This window comes from Corapipo altera, unplaced genomic scaffold (assembly GCF_003945725.1).
Source record: "Corapipo altera isolate COAL_440 unplaced genomic scaffold, ASM394572v1 133, whole genome shotgun sequence".
In the NCBI taxonomy this organism is placed as follows: Eukaryota; Metazoa; Chordata; class Aves; order Passeriformes; family Pipridae; genus Corapipo; species Corapipo altera.
The window spans coordinates 2561100-2584982 of NW_020884939.1; the positions used below are offsets into that span (position 1 = coordinate 2561100).

The following is a 23883-nucleotide window of genomic DNA, read 5'->3' on the forward strand; positions in this document are numbered from 1 at the left end:
GAAATATAACTTAATTTTCCCTCTTCCCTCCTCCTTTTCTTAAAGGCAGACCTCTTCCTCCCCAGACTCACATAGTGTAATGCACAAGCAGTTTTATTTTTATTGTGCTTTCTAATTAGCATAGTGGGATGCCTCAGTGAGCAAGTCTAGCTTTGTCCTCTTGCTCTGCATACAGCACAGCAGCTTGTGGGAGGCAGCTCAGCAGGCCTGGCATTTCCAGCTGCTCTTGTTTGAAGTTCAGCAACCCAAGAGGTAATCTCTTGGTCTTGGTGGCAGCTACTAAAAGTGTTCATGCTTTTCATCAAATATACCTTGAATTCCCAGAGGCAGGGGAGGCTGATGGCCTCTGGTGGCTCTGAGTGTCAGAGGATCTAAATTTCAGCACTTGGTTAATTTTTTCATCTGCGTGTCCCTATGTGTTTTATTCAGTGGCATCTGCAGTCAGGGCCTAAAGACAGGGGTTTTTTTTCCTAAAAAAAAAACCCCAAAACTCAACACCCTGCACATGTTACTAATTTTGCCTTTTTTTTTTTTGTTTGTTTTCCATCTCTGTCTACTGAAAGTATTAGTTTTTTAGTAATCTCAGTGACATCAGAAATGTGCCTTCATCCCTTCATATGTAGTTCATCTTCCTCCTTCAGTCCACTGGTATATTGCATTAAAGAAATAACAATGTAGTTTTTCATATGCCGTAAATCCTTTTTTTCTTTCTTCCCATCTCTGTTTTCCTTTCTCAGCTATAGACTGACACTTTTACCAGAGCCCTTTCACACATTTTCAGCCTGTATATGTTCACCTCTGAGATAAGATGCTGTTGTATTTCCGCATTGCTACCTCTTGCAGTTTATTTCTAGACTTCATTAGCTTTTTACTCTCTGAAATCTGTATGTTGGAGAAAAACAAGGTCACCTTAATACACTAGTAAATTTTTAGTTTATTTATAAATTCAGAATGTGAATGCAGGCAGGTTTGGACATTGAAGTTTCACTGTCAGAGTTTATAGTATATACTTAGCCAGGGTATTAGCTGTATTTTTTTCCTTGTCACTGTGGTACTGGGACTTTTATTTCTGTGTTAAGATGTGATTGCCTTGAAGAGGTCTCTTTCTGCAAGTGAGGCAAATCAAACTTCGAGGAAGAAGCCAACTTTTTCCACTTTTTCAGTTTGCACAAGGTCCTATTGGACAGTAAATTTCTTTGAACAGAACTGGAAAGCTTCTAGCAGCTTTGGGCATTTATAACCCTTGTCTGATATGATGGGACAGAGGTGTCTGGAGGTCCCTATTCTCTTTCTGGGGATGGTGAAACCTGCCAGGTTACCCCATAGCACCTTGAGACATTTGTCTATCACTTGTTTAGATCAAATTCTGCATTTTTCTTGTCAAATTTCCCAGAATCACAAATCTGGTTGGAGCCCCTCCATACGTTGATGAGGTCCATTGCTTTGGTCTCAGTGCAGTTAGTTCTGGAGTAAGAATTGGGCTACCCCATGTCTCTGCTTGGAGCAGATCCCGTGGCAAAATGCTGGCCACTGGGGTAGATCCTATGGGAAAATGCTGGCCACCTTTACCCTATTTGTCTTCTAATTCAATATTCATTATCAAATTTCTACTTTCCTGAGCAATGCAGGTCAAGAACAAGACTCGTTTACATAAAACCATTTTGAAAGTGTGCTTTGCAGAGCCACTTCAGTGACCTTTCCCCAGCTGTAGGGTGGCTTCATGGTGGAGATCTGAGCATGCAACCGCGTCACACAGGACTTCTTAACTGGTTTAGATTCCTTTGTGGCAAATTACAAACAGAAAAATTTTCAGTTTTATAGACCTAAAAGTTTTCTATATTTGGAAAAGTTCAGAACTGTTTTGAAACTTGGGTTGACATTGTCTTGGTTTAAAGACAATATATATTTGGGCAGGGACTCAAAAGAAATTAACTCCCTGCCCTCTAATAGAGACTAAAAATGTGAGGAGATATAAGTGAAAAAAGAAATAATCATTTTACTAAAAGAAAATAGCAATAACTACAAAAATAACACAGGGGGAAATGGCTTACCCCCAAAAGAGGGATCCACCTTCCCCTCCCCTCCGGAACAAAGGGAAAAAAATTATGGCAGAGAGTCTTCCCTTCTGAAACACCCCTCATGGCACCGGCGCTTTCCTTTTGGCTTGGCTGGACTTGAGATTCCTGGGTTTTCATTCCTTTCCTGTGTGGCTGGGCTGGGCAGTGGCCATCTAGTCCAATCCCCTTCAAGAGTAGGGACATCTTCAACCATACCACGTTACTCAAAGCCCAGTCCAAGCTGACCTTGAATGTTTCCAAGGATATTGAATCTAATTCTGGCTAAGTTGTGTCTGAGCTCTTGTGGGTTTAAATAAGTGAAAAGTCTTTTATGCAGCTCAAAGCGACATAAATTCATTTTATTCTTGAGGACAGCTGCTGATGAGCTCCTCTGGATGTTGAGGAAGATCTCTAAATGTCTGAGATGTTCTAGCAATTTACATAAGAAACATTGGGCAATTCCTTATGACAAAGAGCAGGTTAGTCTTCAGAGGGAATTTTATGCTGTGATCACAAGTTACTATAGGGAAGAGGGTGTACTGTCATGTCAGAAAACAAATTTTTGCAGCTGAGGTAAGTAGTAGACAGGAGAGTGTTAAACTTGCACAGAAAGAAAGGGAGAAACAGGAGACAAATCAGTGTTCATTTAGTGCAAAATTAGGATGTTACAAACAAAATTAATTGAGACACAAAAATGTATGGAGAGAAGAAAATTTGTAATTATATCCATATCAGTGCTAAGAACGTGGAAAAATAGTCAGTAGAGCCTAGAATAGCTCATTTCTGAGCACAGCTGCATTGCTTAAACCCAGTGGCAAAAGTGGCATGACTGGAATATTAAAACCCCTGGGTCTGACCTGTTCTGCAAAGTTTGAATGTGAGAGAGGAACATGAGTGCCACTGTCAGGAAAGGCACTCCCACTTCGGAGGCTCTGATCAGAAATAAATCATTGGCTTGGATCACTCCAGAGTGGCCAATACCCTTTCAGTAGTGGGCTTGAGACTGTTGTTTTCTTTCCTCTTGTGGCAGGACCCCAAAGAAAGCCAGGAGACTGTACCTTGGGGAAGAGGCTGCTTTGGAGGACTGATCCCTGTATAGAAGGCAGGGATCACCTCCTCCAAAAACCCTGGCTTATGGTTTTCCTTGTGCAAGGCAGGAGTCTTCTTAAAAAGGAAACTTACAGTTTGTTTTGAGCTGCAAATTTTTTTTCCTATGCCTTATAAAGGCAAAACCTACATTAGATTTTACTTTGGCATGTTAAATATGAAGCATGGAATTGAAAATTGAGCCTAGCTTAGATACAGTGATCGTAACTTTATTGTGCATAGAATGCAATCCAACCAGTTACATTTTTAGTGCTTTAAAAGACCCGTTCTAAAAACTGTGAAGATTACTAGCCAAGCAGGTAAGAAGGTAATGTTTAAATGGAGAAAAATAAATGACATTTTGGAACTGCAAGGCCATATATCCTGAACACCACAGTCAAGAGGAAATCTATTTGTATAATAAATGCATTGTTATATCTGCATCTAATAAAAAGCACACTGACGGTAAAATTCCCAAATATTCAAAACAGCAAGGGGAGTAACAGTAAGAGCTGTTTATTAGATGCTAGGAGCAGAATATGGTGAAGAAAGAAATAGGATACAAGAAATAACTATGAATTGTCAACATGGAATATAATATTTTTTTAAAATTTAGAGAAAACTGCCACTAACAAAACTGCTCGTTGTATTATTGATACCAATGAAGGTGTTTGGCAGTTATGTGCAGAAATATGTGCTGAATTAATGCTGCTGAACTGTGTCTGGGAGACAGGCAGGTGATGTGGTCATGTCCCATAAAGGTGTAGATTAATTCCTTTCCAGTATGGCTGTACCAGTATTGCGGGCCCATGGATGAGCTACTGTGAGCCACTTAGTGCTGATTTTCTGTCTTTGAGTAATGTTTTCTTTCTGTGTAAATCACCCTGCGTGCATCAGGAGGGGCTGAGGTATTGGAGCAGTTAATGCAGAGTGGCTGCTGACCTGAATTTCACACAGTGCTTACCTCTGCCGTGTCATAGTGTGGCCATGTATCAGGACACCAAGTTACATCATTTCTAAGCTGGTGGCTTGCATTATATGAGGGGTGGAGATTGTGCTTTTGGTTTGAATTGGCTTTAATTTTATTCGTTTAGTGTATGCTGAAACATTGGGGAAATGCAGAAGGCTGAAGGTTCATGTTTTGAATACAGCTGAACAGAGAGAAAGAGACTTAAGTGACTGTTGGTTTGATTTATCCTGATCTTGGTTATGGCTGTGAAATACTGATGCAGGTTTTGAATGATGAATGCAAGATCAGAAAGTAATTATCTCGTACAAAACACAGGTGTAGAAAATACATCTTGTAAAACTGATGAGATCACACATGATAAACTAATAATGTTGACACAGTACACTTTTCTGTGAGATGCAAACTCGGCTGTCATGAGTTGAGAATTTAACCATCCGATACCAAATGCACTAAAAACTAGTGGGATTGCAGAGGTCGTGATTAAATACAATAATCATCCACCTGTAGGTTTATAGCAGTTTTCCTTTCATGTTTCACACAATTTGTGCCTTGTCTCCATGCAATTTTGATGTTAAATCAGTGGTTTGAGGGGGAAATTAAATCCTAGTAGGTTATTAGCAATAGAAATTTTCAGATGGCACAAATAACCACTGTCTGTTAACTTCTAACCCTGGGGGGAAGTTTGAGTGATAAATAAGGAGCAATGAGATCACTGGTTCAGTGTAATCTCAGTTGCTTGATGAATTTGGTATACTATGCCTTGTAACAGGACTAAATGTGAAATGAGGGGAAGATAAACTGATGTGATCCACGGCTGTGTGTACAGCATACAAGGACGAGTATGGGAAAGCTTTGCTGCCCTTGCTGTGTCACCAGCACAGTGCCTTCAATCCTGCCCTGTGCCCTGCTGGTTCAGGATGGGGGCTGAGGGGGAACCTGGAAACCAGAGAGAGCACTGAGCAGAATCAGGAGGGTTGCCGGGAGAACGAGCAAGGGTTGCCTTAAAAGACTCAAGAATCTCAGTCTTGGTTTATAAAAGCAGAATTTGAAGGGTGACTTGGTGATAGTTTGTATCTTTCCCTAAGGTAACAGGTATTTAACAGTTCAGAAGATAAGACTTGGCTTTTCTCCTGCTGGATGAATACTTAAGATTTGGGACAACTTGGTCTTCACTATAGAGGATTTTCTGACATTGGTTATTTTAGAAACTAGTTGCTCTGTTTTTCTACAGGTTATGATTTTAATGCAAACAGGATTTAACTCTGGGAAATCCCATGAGCAGCATGTCAGATGGAAATAGCATGCTGTTTCATTTCAGCTTCATAACTTGCAGATGTTAGACTGGGAAGCTCGTCTGGATAGGTGTCTCAGCCAAGGAGTGTGTTTGTAAGTTTGATAGGGGCTCAGAACTTTACTTAGGGGAGACATACATGGGTGGTAGGGTGCATTCATTCATTTGGTGCATTCTCTAGCACAAAAGTCTGGACACTGTGCTGCAGACTTCTCTGAACTGAGTGTTTTCCTGTTGTAAAGACTTTAATGGGACTGTAGCAATGAAACAATTAGTAGTAAAAGAGCACTTAAATCTCTTTCTGCTCTTAGACAGCACAGCTTTCGGTTAAAATAAATTGTTATATTTTTTGTGAAATTTGTTTACACATTTCTATGCAAGCTCCTTTATTCTGAGGTGCTCACGACACGGAGAAGAAGAATTGCTCTTGGCATCATTGCAGTCATGAAAAATGTGGCAGCCCAGACATTCTGTTTGTTTCTGTAAGGACTTATCTGCATGTCTGAACGTGGCACTATAAATTAGGAGTTAGTTATCCTCCAGAAGAGCAGATCTGCCTTGTGACACAGAGTTAAGTCCCTTTTCTGTCCCCTAGCTTTCATCTTGTGAATTTAAACTTCTGAGTGAGTCATAAATTCTCAAGGCAACTCTCAAAAATGCTTCAAAACCATGGTTGTTCTTGCAGAAAAGGTCTGTAAATCTTAAGTAACACATAATTCAGTTGTGCTGTGAATAGTACTGCAGTGGGATTGGATAGATGAAGGTCTGAGTTTACACTAGTCTTTCAATTTTCTTTCTTTTTTTCCTCTAATTGATTCTTTCTTGTTCTTACTTCCAGATGCTCTTCCTTCTTGTGGTGTCTCCCAGCTGTCTTCTCCCTGTGTCTCACTCCACCTCTTCTTGAAGAATTGTGCAAATTAAAGATGTAGGACACTGGTGTGTACTTAGGCCAACAAGCTTATAAGAAAAATGAGAATATATTGTCCTTTTTTGCAGCATTTGAAACAACTGGGACAGAAAAAATAAGTGTTGGGACTTCAACAGCTTTTCTCAGGAATCGCTTACTTGGGCAACTCCAGTAAGTGTTACTCAGCCTGCTAAAGAAATAAGTAACTTCACCTCTTCAGCAGACTTGGCCTTTGCTGTATCTTGTGGATATTTTCCCTCCATTTAAGCCTCTTCCATAAGTGGCCTCCTGATAATGGCGAAGTGACTGAGTTTGCAGTGACACAAGTAGGGCAGTGTCAGCTTTAAGCTTGTAATTTTGCTGTCCTTCTGCTGGAAACACGAGTGCTTGCAGGAGGAGCTTTATTTCCTCCTTTTCCCAGCCCGTTGCCCTTCAGGGAAGTCCCCTGACACTTGCCTTGTGGAGAGACTCCAGACCATACTGGGAGCTTTTTATAGCTTTAAACTCTTCCAGCACATCAGAAGAATCCTATTCCCTTTCAAGTATTTCTTACCTTATTTCTAGTCAGAGTAGATTTATTGTTTCCAGTTTCTGGGAGAGGGAATATGTGAATGATATTCTGGATCACATGGTAAGTAGAAAATGCTGATGATTCCTTAGCTCAGCCTTAAGACAGATGAAACTGCAAGAATTGTTTATGTCATTTTGTTGTTGTTGCTGGTCATGACATTTCAAACATTCAAAATCCAGCATAAACAGGGTTTTCCAGCAATCGGGTTCTTTTGATGATGGAGGGCAACATTTTTAAACCTAGGTTGGAGCCCTGACTATTGTCTTGGCTACTGGTAGCTTTTGAGGTGAGGGCAACAAAAAAGTTTAACTTCGCTTCACTTGAACTGCCTGTTGTTGAAAATCACCTGCAGTTTAGGAGCCCCCAAGGGCAGATGTTATGTGAGCAGGTGGAACTTGGAAATAATGTGAGATAAGAGGAAGCCAAAAAGACTTGTGGGCGAAGGTGCTGGGAGGTGACAGACTAAACCTCAAAGACCTGCTTGTACAAGTCCTGCTGCTACTGGCAGAATTTCAGGAATGTTATAAATCTGGAAATTTTAAGTTTAAAAGTGAGCAAAAAGGAAAGCTGAAGCAGTAATATGAATTGCTACAATTAGATTTATTAGGTCTTAAAGTCCAGAAGTTGATGTTCTTGCTAACCTAGTGAGAAGACAGAATCAAGAGTCTGAGTTAATGAATGTAATTGAAAGGATTAATCTGAGGTTCAGATTATTAGGGATTGAACTTCTTTTAACATCAGTAAACAGGTATATTGATAAAGAGTTTATTAATTTTTGGAAGATGAAACCACATCATATGTCTCTTTTTCTGAGCTTTCCATTGTGTAATGTCAAAAGAGTTTTATTTAGGATGTTAGGAAGGATGGGTGCTCAATATTAAATTGTGGTTAGTAGGAGGTGGCAGGGGGACAGAGATGGTGTCCATGCCTGGTATGTAACAGGCAGAAAAGAGTTAATGGTGTTGGAAGTGATAGCCAGGCAAGGCTGGGACCTTGAAACAGGAGGAAGAGGACACAGAGCCTGCTGGTTTTCATGACTTCCTTCCCCTTTGGCTTCTTGAAAAGTAGATGCAGAAGCTAGGGCCATTTTAAGAGAAGCAAGAATGTTAAGGAGATAGGAGGTTAATATGCTTCAGTTTTGTCATTTAGTGTTTTTCCTACATTATTCTACTTCTTGGAAAGTAGCATCTTCTGTCTTAAATTTATGCCGATGCCAAGTAAAGTGTGGCAACTAAAGATTTTACTAAATTTCCAAAATATTATTGCAATGTACAATAATTAAACTGCTAGTTAAAATAACTTGTAGTGGTTGGATGGCAGAGACTGTTAAACTTGTTACATAATGCACAAGGTTTAAAAATACATAAAATAATTTAAAAAACCCGCCCCAAAGCTAAAGCACAGAAATCTGAATCTAAATAGGCCTTTCAGAAACCACCAAGTAATTGTGAATAAATAATAGAATTGCATACATGTATTAAGGCCAAATAAAATTTCAGGTGTTTCTTAGGTTTAATTGTGCTGGTTTTAAAATCTCAGCGGGAAAAAGTTGAGACTGCTTGAGCTGCCCCCTTCTGACAGAGGAGGGGAAAACAAAGAAAACAAGACTGAGAGGTTAAAGATGTTAGAGTCAAAATTTTACTGAGGTAGAAAAAAACTCGCAAATAACAGAACAATACAGAGAAAAATGGTTTACCCACAAAACCAACAAAGGCAAAATGTTACCTAGCCCTCCAGCCCTAGAGCAGGCATGAAGTAGATGGTGTAGAATACACACTTTGATCACATCTACATAGTGCTAAACTCTGCCTCCCATCCCTGCAACTAGGATATTAAAAAAACACAATAAAATTTTTCTTCAGTATGACATCCTTGATTTCTTGTTTTCAGATTCCTAAATAGGAGGAAGAGGGGTGTGTGACCTTCTAGTGCATTTTAATGACTGTTTTCTTTGGAAGTTCTGTAGCTAAAAATGTGACGTACTTTGATTGTCACAAAACCTCTAAAATTGTAATTATACCTTTATTATCTTTGATTAAATGGCAAAAGGTTCAAATGCATTTTCATTCCAATCACTACATTTTTTGTAGTTGCATTTGTTGCTCTAGGGCTAAAAAAGAAAATATTATGCAAATGAAACTCTCTATCCACTCAAGTACAGTATTAAATCTATCTGAAAACATCCGGTATTAATCTTGTTTATATGCGTGTCACTGATCTAACTAGAGCTGCTGTGGATTTTGAGAAGCAGGCAATGGCCTAAGATTTAAAGCTTGCTTAATTCTTTTTCTTTTCTTCTTTTCATGGTGACCAAATGCCACTGAGAAATCAAGGGAACGCAAAGTAAACAGGCAATTGTAGGTTTGAATGTTGTTCTTTGTTTTTCTGGTTATTAAACAGTCAAGTTGCTTATTAAAAATTCCCTTTGAGTCAAATCTGGAACAAATGGCTTTTGAAATGATTTCTGCACAGACGAGTCTCTTGGAACCATCCCACCTTCATGCAAAAAATATGCCAATAATGCCAAACAAGCTCCTTGAAAGCCCAAGGCTTCCTCGAAGCTCTCTGAAAAAGAATAAATCTTTTAAATTGTGTAATTTTATTTTATTTGGCCTGATTGCTTCTGGTTTTGTTTGATAAGGACCTGGCATAAACTGCATAAAGCAGCAATTAAAACTGTCCCAGTGTTGGAAGTTTATTGTTGACTTTCTGCACTGAGTAAAACCTCTGTGTTATCCTTGGAGAAGTTACTAATGAAGCACCTTGTGTAGTTAAATCCTGTAACTCTTTATTCACCTTGAAATCTGATTAAAGAAGAAAAAGCATGAATCACAAGATGAATATAGGTTCATGTTTTGAGTTTGCAATCACTGTCTTTGCTTGTAAACAGCTCATAAAGACAGAGGAGCCAGAAGAAATGAGCTTTGGAAATGCCGGCATCTAATACATGAAAATGTTGCTCTTTCCAGGAAGTTTGTGTCTGAAAAAATGGTAATATGACAAATAACAGAGGTCTAGGGGCTTCTTAATTTCAATTCAGGTTATGTAGTTCCTGTCAATATAGGAACAATTCTTTTAAAAAAAGTCCTTGAAGTCTGACATGGAATAAAACGACCTGATTTTATTTTAGGAATCTGTGGGGGTTTTTTTCTGCCAGCTTACAAATACTTTTACTGATCTTTATTCTCAAACCTTTCTGGAGCTACCAGCTTTGCATTTTGGGAATAGTGCAATATTTCAGATTCTTCTGAAGTATTCTGTTTGGAATTTACTCACCTGTCAATCTTCAGTTATTGGGCTGAATTGTTATATAATTCTCGACAAATGTCAGGATGCAGATCTGAGGGAAGTGGTGTGTCCTTTCAACACTTTAAAAAAACATAATCGTTCTCTGCACAACTGCAAAGTAACAGTGCAGGCCATAATTCTCCTGTTTTCAGAGGCAGGGCAATTGTGATCAATGAGCAGCCCCACAGAGCATATTGCTGCTAAACAATATTCTTTGGCCCAACTTCAAGGTCTTCATAATTTGTTAAAGATGTTTTTATCCTTTAGTGGGTTTTCTTCCAACAATCCTTAGACATGTTGGAAATTTCTGCTGCTGAGTTTAGTTTCACAATTGCACGTCAGCCTTGGCTCAGCTGCACTCCTGCTACAACACTCCCTAATATAATTTTAGCTATATGTGGAAGGTGAAAGATTTTATCGCATTCATTGAATGTCAGTTGTTCTAGAGCCACTGGGACACAAGCTGAAAGGTCACACAGAGTGTAACAACCCTCTGTGCAGCAGCAGGTAGGACAGGAACTTGTTTATACATGCAGGATTAGTTAATGGTGATCGTGGTCAGCTCTTCTTTTTCACGTGTAAGTAAATGATTGGTCATAGGAAAGAGCAGTGAATTTACTTCCATTTACTACAGGTAGGAGAAAACTAAATATTATTTAAAAGTAGATCTGATAATCTGAATGTCTCTGTGTGACAACTGATATGCGTTTTACGTAACGTGGTGTTTTTGGGCATATATAAAATATGTATTTGATAAGAATTTTCTGAAAGTAAATATTTAGCCAACTTCTGAGTTTAGAAATTTTGGATCTTAAATTTTAAAATTCCCTTCTAGGATGTTTTAGAAAGAAGTTTCAGCTAAATTTATTTCTCAGTGATGGTTCTTGCCCTTCTTGGGTTTTCCTTTTTTCCCCCTCTCCCCCCCTCCCTCAGCTCTTTCTTGATGGGATGGCCTAATATGTTCCTTGTCAAGTTTACAAAACTGGGGAATGAGCAGCTTGTAACCATTTACCAAAACTTGTATTTCTGACTGCAGTAACTTTGAGAAGCTGACTTTTCTTCTAGCTTGTTTATTTTTATTTTGCTCTTCAGAAGTCTGGAGCTAAGTGCAATGTATCAGCAATATTCTGTTTCCAACTGTTGATTTAGGCAGTTTGACAAAGGAAGGGCCACAGTACCAATATTTTACCCTCCTAATGTGCTTTTTCCCAAATACTGCCTAAAGGATTGTGTTTATCTTTCGTGTTGATGCACATGAAGGAAAGGAAAAGAGCAAACAAAATGTAAGCAGCTCCTGGGTAAGTGCTCTTACCCCATTATTAAAACCAAACAAAACAAACCAATGTTTGAATTTGCGGTTGCAGAGCCAGGAGGTGGTTTTTGAGGAGTAATGGGGGTTATGTGAGGCAGACAGGGAACTACCTGTGCCTCAGATGAGTTAATCTTGGTTTCTTCAAGGTTCTCCCTAGGAGTTAGGGTCTTGGGGGGAAGCTGTGTGAGGACACTGAGGGCACTTGGTGTGTTCAGCTGGAGAAGAGGAGACTGAGGGGAGACCTCACTGCAGTTCCAACTGCCTGGGCAGGGGCAGAGGAGGGGCAGGGACTGAGCTCTGCTCTGGGGGGACCAGGGACAGCACCCAGGGAATGGCTGGAGCTGTGTCAGGGCAGGCGCAGGTTGGATCTCAGGAAAAGGTTCTTCCCCCAGAGGGTGGTTGGCACTGACCAGGCTCCCCAGGGCAGTGGGCACAGCCCCAAGGCTGCCAGAGCTCCAGGAGGGTTTGGATGATCCTCTGGGGCACAGGGGGTGACTCTTGGGGATGGTCCTGTGCAGAGCCAGGATTTGGACTTGATGATCCTTGTGGGTCCCTTCCAAGTCATATTCTGTGATTGTGTGACAGAGGTTTATACACCAAGATAGGTGTGCATCTTTCCTGCTGCCTTCTGTACCCTCACATGCTCTGTAATCACAGGATTATGGGTGTGGTTTTGGCAGACATTCATGCCCACCCTAGTGTACCATTAGATTTCTTACTTTATTCTCTGGGCATACGTCTTATGGCCCATGCTAGAATTTGACCTTTCTGTATTACTACTGTTTTTAAACATTGCATTATTTGTTGGTTTTAAAAAAATCACTATTATTTTTAAACATTTTATACTGTCAGCTTCTTGAAGCAAAAGAGAGGCTTAGCTAGGCACAGCTTTCAGTAGCTTTCAACTGCTTTGTTACAACTTGAGCTTTCAGAATCTCCTTCCTTGGCCTCTTCTGACATGTGAGGAGCTTTTGGGCCTCCCACTGCTGTCCTGTAAAACTCTTGCATTACAAATACTTCCTGGGTGAGTATTCAGTTTGGTTCAGCCTTCAGTGGAGTTGTGGTAAGGCTGATGCATAGGGATTTTGGGGACATTTACTTTTCAGCGGTGTTCAGAATCAAAAGAGAAATGTCATACTTCTTGTCACTAATATAATAATATAATCCTGTTCTTTTCACAGGCAGTCAGGAGGAAAAGATAAAAAATGAATGTTAAGTACATGAGTCAGTAGAATAAGGGTGGTCTGGAGGGGCACTGTGCTTGCCTTTCACTGTCCCAGTGCTGTGCATGTGGAATAGGCCCTTTTTGTGAAGCTGCCTGCCACCCTTCCGTAGCAAGGCTTGCACATCTCAGCCATACAGGCCCTCCAGGAGGCTGATGTCACCTACCAATGGGTCTAACAGTGCTGAAGGTGACAAAGTGCTTTTTCATGTAACATCAGTCAAAAGTTTAACCTCTGGTTCAGTAGCAGTGATCTCTCAGAAAGGTCATGATGGACAACTGGGCAATAACACAGCTTTGTACTTCACATCTGAGTGACACTGCTGCTTGCACTTGCCATTCCAGTGTGCACCTGTATATGGTATGTACATCAACACAACCTATCTTGATGCAATGCTACTTTCTGTAAAAAGTCTGTAACCAAGCCCCCTTAGGCAAGGTAAATCTATTTAGTTCCCTGAAATTGTGATTGAACTTTAATTTCCTAGTTTGTAGATTTTTTTTTTTATTATTTGTTTTGGTTTTGTTTTGTTTTTTTTTTTTCCTCCTGTGTGAAATCTCAAGTAAGAGCTGCAGCTAAGTCTTAATTAATAATTATCTTAATGTTATGGGAAATGGATTCCATCTCACTTTCCCAAACATGTGGTACCTCTGTGATAGGTAACACAGTGTGGGACAACTGAGCAGGACCAGACCAAGTCCAGGCTCAGATCCTTTCTCTAACAGCGACTAGAAGTGGGCACCTCAGGAAAAGCCTAAGAAAAACCCTTAAAATGCTCTCCCTCCTGTCTCCCTGCTTCCTCTCCTCTTCCTCACACATCCAACCACTTTTTACTTTCTGACCCCTGAGTAAATTTTTTCCAAGTGTGAAGAAACTCTTCCATGTTTTGTAACCCTCATGGATTTCTCTTGTACAGAACTTGGATCCTTCATCTCAAAATCCTCTAAACTGCATCCAGAACATCCTAGAGCAAATGAACTTTTGAATGACAGAAGCTAAAGCAGCATGACAGTGGATTTTTGGAAGATAATTCACTAAAAGTAGAATTGCATTATGCCAGAACTTCCCTTATAAGGTGATAATGTAAATTAATTCAGTTGGATACGATTTGGCCTTAAGAAAAGAAAGTGAGAATAAAAATATGATAAAAAGCTCCTTCTGCAGTCCACTTGAGTTATCTTTTTTAAACATAGTTACTGTAAGTATTAACTGAGGTTGGACACAACTTAAGAGATATACAATTAAAACCAATGTGGATGTGTTGTCATCCATATACATATGGGTGTACATATAACCAATTGAATTACTGAGAAATAAATCAGAATTCCAGAGGGTATTCGTGGTCATGTATAAAAGCTACTTTGACCCACATTTGGTGCAGTGCCCAATTACTGTAACACAAAGTTAGTCCTAAATCAGCTGCACAAGGTATGAATGCTGCCAGGGTTTAGGATGAGAGCTCTTGGATTAACTGAATGTATAAAGATAGGAATTCAACTCATGTCTCAACTCAGGGGGATGGACAGAAGCTGAACCTAAATGTAGGTATGACAAAGGCAAGTTTGAGAGGGCCGTGGCAGCTTGGAATTGCAACCATCAAGCATGCAAATACCTGCTTGGGAAAGGTTGGAGGTAATTTTGTTATACATGTAGAATTGTACATTATTTCCTGGAACCAGTAATACCTGAGTCTGTGCAGCTTGAACAGCTGTGCTCAGCATACAAATTTGCTGCAGGGGGAACAAAAGAAAAAGGAAGATGTAGTGATAAAGAGAAGAATTAAAATGTAAAAAGCATTGATTATCTCCCCAAATAGATAAATATCTTTTCTGTGTTAGGCTTTTCACTTTATTTTGGGCAAATTGTCCTCTGTTGTTAAAAATATTTCTTTTTAGCATTAATTTTCCAGATATTTATAATACATTAAAAAATGGTAGATTAATAGTTTGATCTGGTAGTTCTGACAGAATATGCTTTTTTTTGTTACTTGAGTTTCAGCATTTGATTGTAACACTGAGGACCACAACACTATCTTATTTTTCAAGGAGCTCTTCTGAGTTTTTCAAATCCCGTAAATACCTATCAAATGTTCCCATAATGAAAACAGACTGCAATACCCTCTTCAGCACAAAATGCCATTATGTGGTGTAATGCTGGAATTCTTTCCACTGAAGAGTGCTTTTGTGCTTTGCTACATTCCGTTAAGTAATTGACTTCAGGGTCTGTCACTCTGTTTTCTGTTACTTCCACTAATGTGGGTAATGAGGAGCTTTTCCTGCTGCCAGTTTTCCCAGTGACTGTATGTGATGAAGCCAACCCTTTTTGTTAGCCAAAGGGGGTAAATCCAGTTCAGGTGATGAGCACTGGTTTCACATGGAAAACTTGCAGCTAAATTCATAATAGATGAAAATGTGTACAGAGGTTTTGAAAAGGCAAGACGTCATATTTATGTTCTCCTTCCCCTATTTTCTCTTTTATCAGGATATTTTTTCCTTTATTTACCTGGTTAACCAAATTTGTACTTGAGTAACTGAGCATTATATGTACAAAGTGCAATTTTTCTTGCTAAAATTCATTGAACATAACTACAAATGGAATAGATTTTTCTCAGGTTTTATCTCCAGGTAGAGAGATTTTGCAAAAACCCAAACAAGCAATAGTCCATTGTGTCAGTGCAGACAGAGTCTGATGTCTGATCTCCGTGCATTGTCAGCTGTCCATATGGGTTTGCATAAGCTGTTTTAAAAGAGGAGCTGCTAATTCTCAGGTGTCTTGCAGTATCGTTTATCCTAGTAGAGTAGAGCTGAAATTACCAGCAATGGGAGGAATTATGCTGTGGAATTCCCTGATGAAATAAAATTTGATGTATGTTTTTGAGGATCTTCTAATATATTAAGGAAAAGTCATGCGGTGTGTCGACTTCCCACTCCATACCCCTTCTTTTCTTCCTATGCACTGATTACTACCTCAGAACATGTTTATCTTACATCTCTGTTGGACAACTATCTCTTGCTTTTGCTAACCTCTGCTGGTAAAAATCCTCCTTTGTGAGTCTCTCTGTGGGACTGCTCGTGTTTGTAGCTTATCCTTCTGCTGTGTTCTGTTTATTGTGTTTCATTTTAGCCTTACATAGCGTGTCTGAAATCAGGTTGGACATGGCTGTTTGTAACTCCTCCAGTCAGGGGCTTCTAAGCCTTCCTCTGCATTACCTTAAATAATTTAAAATGTTATCTTTCTCACAGGTCTCTAGCCCTGAGCAACTGAGCCTCGTTGTGTTTAAACACACATATAAATTACCTGTTAGCTGAGCTGGGGTTTTGATAACCTGAAAAATGACATGCTGCCCTTGGAGCTTGCACTGCAGAGCCTACACTCCGTAGCCATGGGCTGTAACAATTCACAGCACAAGGGGATTGGCACAGTACAGAATCTGCAACATGTGCACGCAGCTGAGCGAGTTACAGCAGCACTGGTTTTTTGCCCTGAGCGATACTGTCTTTTGTGTACTCGAGGTCAAGTCCTACATATGTCAATATCCTTTCCTTGGAATACAAAAATAAGTGTGATTGTAGTGGCTCAGACCAGAAGTCTGCCTCTGATGGTGGCCAGGAATAACTGGGAACTTGCAGACTTCAAGGATTATGGGAACCGTTGAGTTCCTGCTGACCAGCTGCCACATTCTTTGGTGCGAGGAGAATCTCTCACTTTTGAGGGGACTGAGTTTTTCTGTGTATTTGTTTTTGAGTCTAAAAGGAGTTGAGAAATACCCAAAATTAGGAGAGCAGAGGAGTCACTCACCTACAAAATCCATTTCAGCTTTCTCACAAAAGTACTTCCTTTAATCTCATGAATCTTGTCTTTGCATATATGCCTTGCTCTGTATCACAGATGTCTTGGGCTTCAAATTGTTAAAAGAAGTAAGTTACTGCATATACATAAGACTAAAAACTGAGGTGGTCTCCCATACCCCATGGGATAAAAATAAAGAATGTGCCCCCTCAACCCCACACCTTTCTCAGAAGAATGTTCCTTGTCACAAACAAGAGAGTGGAAAGAGCCCTCCTGTCCATATGTTCTGTAGGAGGTTGGTGTTACTGCTGATTTACTTCTTTGCAGAGTGGTCCCCAAGTGCTTTCACACCAATAGCTCTCTGTACCCATTAAATGTCTCATCCTCAAGAGTGAGAAGTAGAGCAGCCTATTTATAGTCACTTCACACCCCTGAGGTTTGGAGAGAATCTTATTTCCTTGATTTCACTTGGCTTTGTGCCGAGATGATGGGTTACCATTAGATGTTATACACATCAGTGCATCTGATACATGACAGGTACTCTGCGTATATGGATTAATTCTGTTTAAATTTTGAACTTCTCTAAGCCTTATAGGCCTTATAAATTAGTATCCTTGGGCCAAAGTTGAATCTGCGGCTGAAATTCATTAGTGGAGCTGTGCTGGCATGAATAAACCTAGCAAACCTTTGATCGTGCAGTGTTTTAGAAGTCTGTGATTGAACTACAGCTTTTGTAATGGCCATCTGTCAAAATATTATTTTAAATACTACTGAAAGTGTAGCAAGAATGATCATGGTTGTGCTTGTTGTGGTGAAACAGAACGTGCTACAAACACAGCTCAGTCAAAATTTAGGCACACAGTGATGTGCTTTCACTCTATCTTCCTTGGGAGACTGCAGTTTGGCCTTCCTGGTCGTCTTCCTTTGAAGTGACAATTGTTTTTTGGTATCCATTTCTTCAGGATGTTTTTGTTGCTTTTATTTTTGAAGACCTGATTGTGAGACAGTGTTTCTCGTCTGTTAATGAGGGAATGAAGGAGCCCTGAGCACCCTCCTCGCTTCAGGCAATGTGGGAGGACTCTTTGGGAGTTGCAGTTTTGTAAAGTTGATCTAACCAGCAGACTCACTCTGGGGCCAGATAAGAGGAATTTTGTGGTTTCATTTCAGTTCAGTGCTTTTGGGAAAACAGCATTTCAAATTATGCTGAGAAGGATGAACGTGTCCACAGACAAGTATTGTATTATATGTCACTCTTTTTTTGTAGCTAGTGAAATTCCTTTTTGTAGACTTTATTATGCTGGTCTGTGTTCCCACGTACTGAGATACAGTGTGTGTGTACTTCTACAGAGAAAAATTGAATAATTCTCTAAAATACTCTTTTTATAAAGAATTTAGTCAGGATTTGACCTTATGTCTACTTTTGGTCTTCTTGATGTGGATCACTTTTTTTGAACACTATACTGTGCTAGCAATGAAGGTGGAATTTGTTATAAGAATAAAGCTGCATGGAAGACTTGGTAGAACCTGTGGCAAAAAGGCTTATGGTTTCGTTTTGGGTTGTTTCTTTTAAAAATAAAACCAATTTAGTATCAGTAATGTAAAATACCTCTATTTGATATTTTTGTCTCCTACTTTATTTTATAACCAAAAAAAGAAAGAAACATTTGTCTTATTCGTGGCCCCTAGTTCCCTGGGCATCCTTAGAACAGAGTTTATCTTGAGTTATCCCAAAGTAAAGAATACTGGAGTAGCAGGGACTAGACATAGTTATCAATAGATAAATGCTAGCCAAATTGCATTATTTTAAAGAGCAGGTCATCTTGAAGTGCGTCTTTGTGTGGGAATTGATCTTTCACATGTGGTTCTTGATATGACCTCAAAGAGAAATTCCTGGTTTCTTCCATCATCTCATGTGCATGATCCAAACTTTGGGGTCTGTTTTGATTTACAAGATGCTAATAGTAAAGCAGTTCAACTCTTCTCTTGCAAGTGATGATTGTGGTAAAACTAGGACTGTATTAAAAATCCATATAAATTAACTTGATATCTTTAAAAAGTATTTGCTGTTTTCAGCTTCTGAATTTTTTCAAGTCTTCATCTGTCCAGTAAGACTTACTGGGTTTTTTTAGTGTTTATTTGAATTTTTCCATTTCCTATTTTTTCCTTCAGGGCTAGTAATAAAACTAAGTTGTTTTTACAGTATAAGGTTGGGTTCTTATCATGGTTTTATATCATGTGACTCTAATCCATCCTGTTGATAAAAGTAACTACCTTTAGCCACAGCACACTGCAGTATTGCTTTTAAGCAAGTCAACTATTAAATTGATAATGCTATGGCAGAAGAGGATGTATGAGGCAATAAATTTCTCCCTGTTTCATAAACAATGGAGACCTGTAACTCATCTGTTTTTGCCTTGGGAAGACATTTACTCATCTGTGGTACAACAGCTTCTTTAGGGATACTCTTACTCCACGATGACTAAAGGAAATAATTTGTGAAGAATTCTTTGGGCTTACTTTTTATTTAATTCTGACATAGGGAGGGAAGTGCAGGCAGAACAGTGCAGCAAAAAGGCTTGAACTGCAGATGCCCTCTGAGTGTCTGACTGCAGGTTTAGAAGAGTTCTTTGTAGGAAAGGTAGGGGAACCTGGTGGAGTGTTCAGTGTCCCTCCTGGCTAAAACTCTGAGTTTCAGATACAGCCGGCAGTAACTGCTTTATTTGATTTAGATGTAAAGAAGCAGGCAATTTGTACAGAAAACAAACTGTAAAACTGCACCACGGAATAATTTTTATTCTTAAATAATTTATATTTATGTGTGTTATCTTTTTCTCTCATTTTTTTTTTCTTTTAAATGCAGCCAGCTGAAGACAGATGTTTTCTGAGCTGAAGATCAACTTTTATATTGCAGCTTGCAAGAATTGATTATACACAGGTAACACCAAGACGACCACGACCCACCACTGCAGTGTAAAGAGTAGATTTGTTCCATCGTTTCAGGGACATCCATACACTGCTAAATTAGTGCAAACTTAGCAGAGGCAAAAAACACCAGCCTGATCTGGGCTTTGCTTCATATATCAAAGGCCTGACGCATGCACAAATAGCTCTCTAGGTTGTTCTTGCAGTGCTAAACTTTCTTATCTCCCTTCCCACGAAAATTCCCACACTGAAGCAACATTTCCCAGCTGCAAGTTTGGTCTTTGAGTGAAAACAATTCTAAAACCAACTTTTCTCCTTGTCAAACTTCTGTTTTCAACCTCTTCCTCCCCATACAGCTGCAAACTCCTTGTGCCTTAGCCACACATCTCCTAGTGTTTAGTGTTCTCCAGATCAATAAGGGACATGTAGAAACTTGCAGTCCATTAAATTAAGTGGGTCAGAAGGATTGGTCTTTGTGGTTTCATATTGGAATTTTTCAGAGCAAGATAAATTACACGGGGAGGAGATGAATATTTTACAGCATCAGATTGGAGAGGAGGAGATTGCCCAGCTAGCAGAGGAAGGAGCTGTGTGCTTGGTCAGGACCAGTGGCCTTTCCTGGGTTCCCATCTCTCTGGGATATAATTGAGGATTTAAAAATATGTGCATTTTTAAATATGGATTTTTAAATATGTGCATTTTTAAATATGTGCATTGCCGTCCTGGCCTTGTCACCAGAGGTGACACTGCTGTCCCATTCCCAGTGGCCTAAATGGGAATTTGGAAATGTTGTAGCAGAAATTGTTCAACACTGCAAATGTGTGCTTCAGCTATGACAGAAGATAAATCACTAAAACCACATGCTTATTGAGCACCAGCACATTTCATCCACTAGAGGCTATTCGTATAAGCGGTGGTTTTAGCACTTAGGTTTGCAAACTTTCTTCTATACCTGCAGCTTCCTGAGGTATCTGAGTAGGGGGTTTATAACTGTGTTAAAGTACCTGTGTCTGAATGTCCTAATTCATTCCTTGCAGTCTGATTTCTGGAGTCAGCAGACATATCAGTAGCACTCAATGTAGCAGCTGAAAGACTTTGAAGCTTCCAAAAAATGTCTAAATGTTGAAGATATTTATTGCAATTGGTCCTCTGACAGCAAAAATTAAGTCCCCTTGTGCAGCACTGGTAATTTCAGGGTGTGTGACCCCATTATTAGTGGAAGCTTTGGGTGATGGCCCACCAGATCCTCCTTGGTGGGTGTCTGCCCTTTGAAGATGGGTACACACCTGCTAACGATAGCCAATTATTCTGTGCCCTCGACAGGCTGTGAATAATGTCATAATGCAATTGGATTTCCTGTGGTCCATGCAAAGAGATAAATGGTGAACAAGTCACATCGTTATTGATTCATGCACCGTTTGCCTCTTAGCTCACTCAGAGAAACACAATTACTGCTGTTACACTTCATTTAAAAGAATTGGAACATTTTGGCAGTGCAAACAGCTATTGTGTCTGAATTGATATTCTTCCTGGGCTAATCCTTAATGTGCTGGTTTATGTTTTCCTGATTGCAGCCAAACCAAACTTAAGAGGGTTATAAAGCTGTTTCCTTCCCATTACTTGTTTTTCCTGTGCTGCCCTGCAAAACTACAGAGCATTTTCCAAACTCAAAGCATAACATATGCATCTCCATAATTTATATTATGCATTATTTTAATAATTGTATCAATGATTGTATTGAATACAGTGGTTTGCAAAATTAAGGCTAAAGCTGGGGTTGGGGCTTGGTGCAGACATTTGTGATTCCCAGCTCTCAGCATTTGCCTTGCCCTGGTTTTGCAGGAGCTGAGTAAATTTACGTCATTGCCTAGTGCTGGAGGAAGAGGAATGCTAGTGAAGATCCTGTTGTTGTTGGTCAAGTTGAATAAAAAATGGTTTCTTCTGGAGTAATTTATACGATGTCTGAAGTACCATGGTATTACTTTGTGTATTAAGAATGTAATGATAATAGGTTTACTCTAAAGTCTGTAGTTTTTAGTAGTTTTCACTGACAAAGAAATATTCTAATTCAAGGGTCTAATTCAAAGGTCCAATTTGTATCTTACATTGTGTGTGTTAACTGTGCATCTGTACTGGCTTGTCTTGAAAGAGCTGCTCTTATTGGGAAAACATGGGTAAGCTGTGAGTGCACTTTCTTGCTGCTCTTTGCTGTTCCAGGGTTTCCAAAAGGTTTCCGCACCGGAGATGGTGTGTGTCAGAGACTGAAATGTTTAGTAGCTTCAACATTGTTAAGATCACCAAGAGAATTTTGTCCACTGTACCAAACTGCAAAGAAACAACTGCTCATGCACATCCTTCCAGGAATATGCCTCCTAATTTGGTCTGGAAAAGGACCTTGAGATAACAAAAGGGGAGTACTATTGTCCAACTCTTCCAGGTGCATACCTGAATCTACAAACTGGATTTCCAGATAAGGGAAGAGGCAGATCCATGAGGTGGGGTAATCCTTCTTATCATGTACATGTCCTCCCTTACATGATGAGTCTGCTGTGAAAACCCCTCCAGGAAGTATCAAAGACATTAAAACTCCCCACCGCAGGGGAGGTACGAGGCGTTCCCACCTTAGCCTGAGTGTATATAAGTCATGAAAATCTTTGAATTTTGAGGGGGCTTCCCCCACCCCCAACGGATCAAGACCATCACTTCGACAGGACTCCAACCACCATCTTCAATCTGCAGACATTGAAGCCACAATTACCAGTTTTCATCACTGGATCCAGCAGGTGGTGACTATGTATATCTTCCCACTTTTATCCTTTCTTTCTTTTCCTTATACATTTCCTTAAGTGTTATTTTTATGCTTTAATATTGCTGTATTACTATAGATGATAACAACCAAAACGGCTATACACCTATTTTCCTTTGAATCCAAATTGTTCTAAAATAAAACATACAGATACATATTTACAAACACCAATTATTCAGTGTCATTTCACTCTGATCCACCCCAAGGGATTTATTAACAAGAACCTGGGTTACTCTCCACTTCTGGGGTGGGTTGTAACAGCAGTGCTGGGGAGCATTGGTGCTGCTGGAGGAGCCAGGACAGGTCTTGGGTCACCACAGTTTTTGTTTCCTGAAGTTGTTTGGTCCTAGTATCCTTGACAGGAGAAAGTAGTGCATGGCTTTTCAGCTTTTCATTTATCTTATTTTAAATAGATAGAGGGAGTAAAAGGCTAAAACAAACGTAGCACACAGTTTCTGTTTTGGCCTAGAGTCCTTTCCAATAAAATTGCATGTTAAAGCCAGGATCTAGAGAGGTGCTCTACGTTGGCAGAGGACAGTAGGATTTCACCAGGGACTTTGTGAGAATTGCAGCTAGGGTTAGGGCTAAGTGTCTCATGGATGCCTCATTTTTATTATTTATGGTCAAGGAAAAAGCCATCTACCAAGCTGTTTTCTCAAAGTATTTCCACTTGACAAAATTATATTTTTTGAGAAGAAAACTCTGCAAAAACTCATGAAAGTTTTACAGTCTGCCAAACTTGTAGCCTCATTTTTTGCTTTGTTTAACTTGCTGATATTTTGAGACATTTGACACAGTTATAAGTCTGTATATCTTCATAGATTTGAAAATCAGGTAAGTCCAGAGTGAATTAACGGGAGTTGTTTCACCACAGCCCTCTCCCCACACTTGTCCTGTCAGTTCAATCTTCATCTGCCCTTTTCTTAGACAGATAAAATGATATAATTTATAAATCCAAACAGTTACTGTTTTAGTTAGAGAGTCTTCAAAGGTCTTCAGAATATCTTGGAATACAGATAATACATACATACATATATATATAATGTCTATCTGTATCTATGAAATGTACAGTTCTTACTCAGTGAAAGGTTTGTAAGTGTTGTCTGAGCCTAACCTGCACAGAAGTGGTACAGAAATAACTGTGCAGGCTGTGGGGAAAACTGATGCAGCAGTAGAAAGTACAAGGATAGTTTAGTTTCTAGGCATGGCTACAGGAGAGAAGTGAGGGCAGGAAGACTGAAAGCTCTTTTTGATTTTGGTTGTAGGGCTAATTCCTCTGAAGCAGACTGAACTTTCCTGTAAACACTGCCAAAAAGAGCTGTCCAGCAGCTTGGCTGAAAAGGAGAAGTTAAACTGTTCTTTCAGTGGTGACACTCCCTGCATTAGCTGTGAAGAAGGGTAAGTGTGTGTGCTCAGAAGGATAAGACTCATGTAAAGAAACTTTTCAGTGCTGTGTACCAGTGTTGAAAACTCAAGTTTCATGGTGTCAACAGAAACCTTGGAAAACCCAGGAGTTGGTGTTTCTGAGGCACACTGTGTGCCTGCCAGCTGTCTGAGAGTTCGAGGCCTGAGCCAGGCGTGTGACACTCTAGTCCAGGCCCTCTCGTGTTACAGATTTTAACAGAGCAGCTTCTGTGTAACTGAGTTCTGTTCTGGACCAG

The 23883-nt window shown here is 39.7% G+C and overlaps 1 long non-coding RNA gene across 2 annotated transcripts; it reads left to right on the top strand.

The window, feature by feature from the left end:
* Positions 1–10672: 10672 nt before the first annotated feature.
* On the top strand, positions 10673–23541 carry LOC113955481. 2 transcript variants are annotated; one of them, XR_003530579.1, is made up of 4 exons: positions 10673–10804; positions 19355–19429; positions 21259–22202; positions 23488–23541. It is a non-coding gene; the product is annotated as an uncharacterized LOC113955481 (long non-coding RNA). The 2 variants fall into 2 exon arrangements; XR_003530578.1 differs by lacking the exon at positions 23488–23541 and having other exon boundaries at positions 21259–22322.
* Positions 23542–23883: the final 342 nt, after the last annotated feature.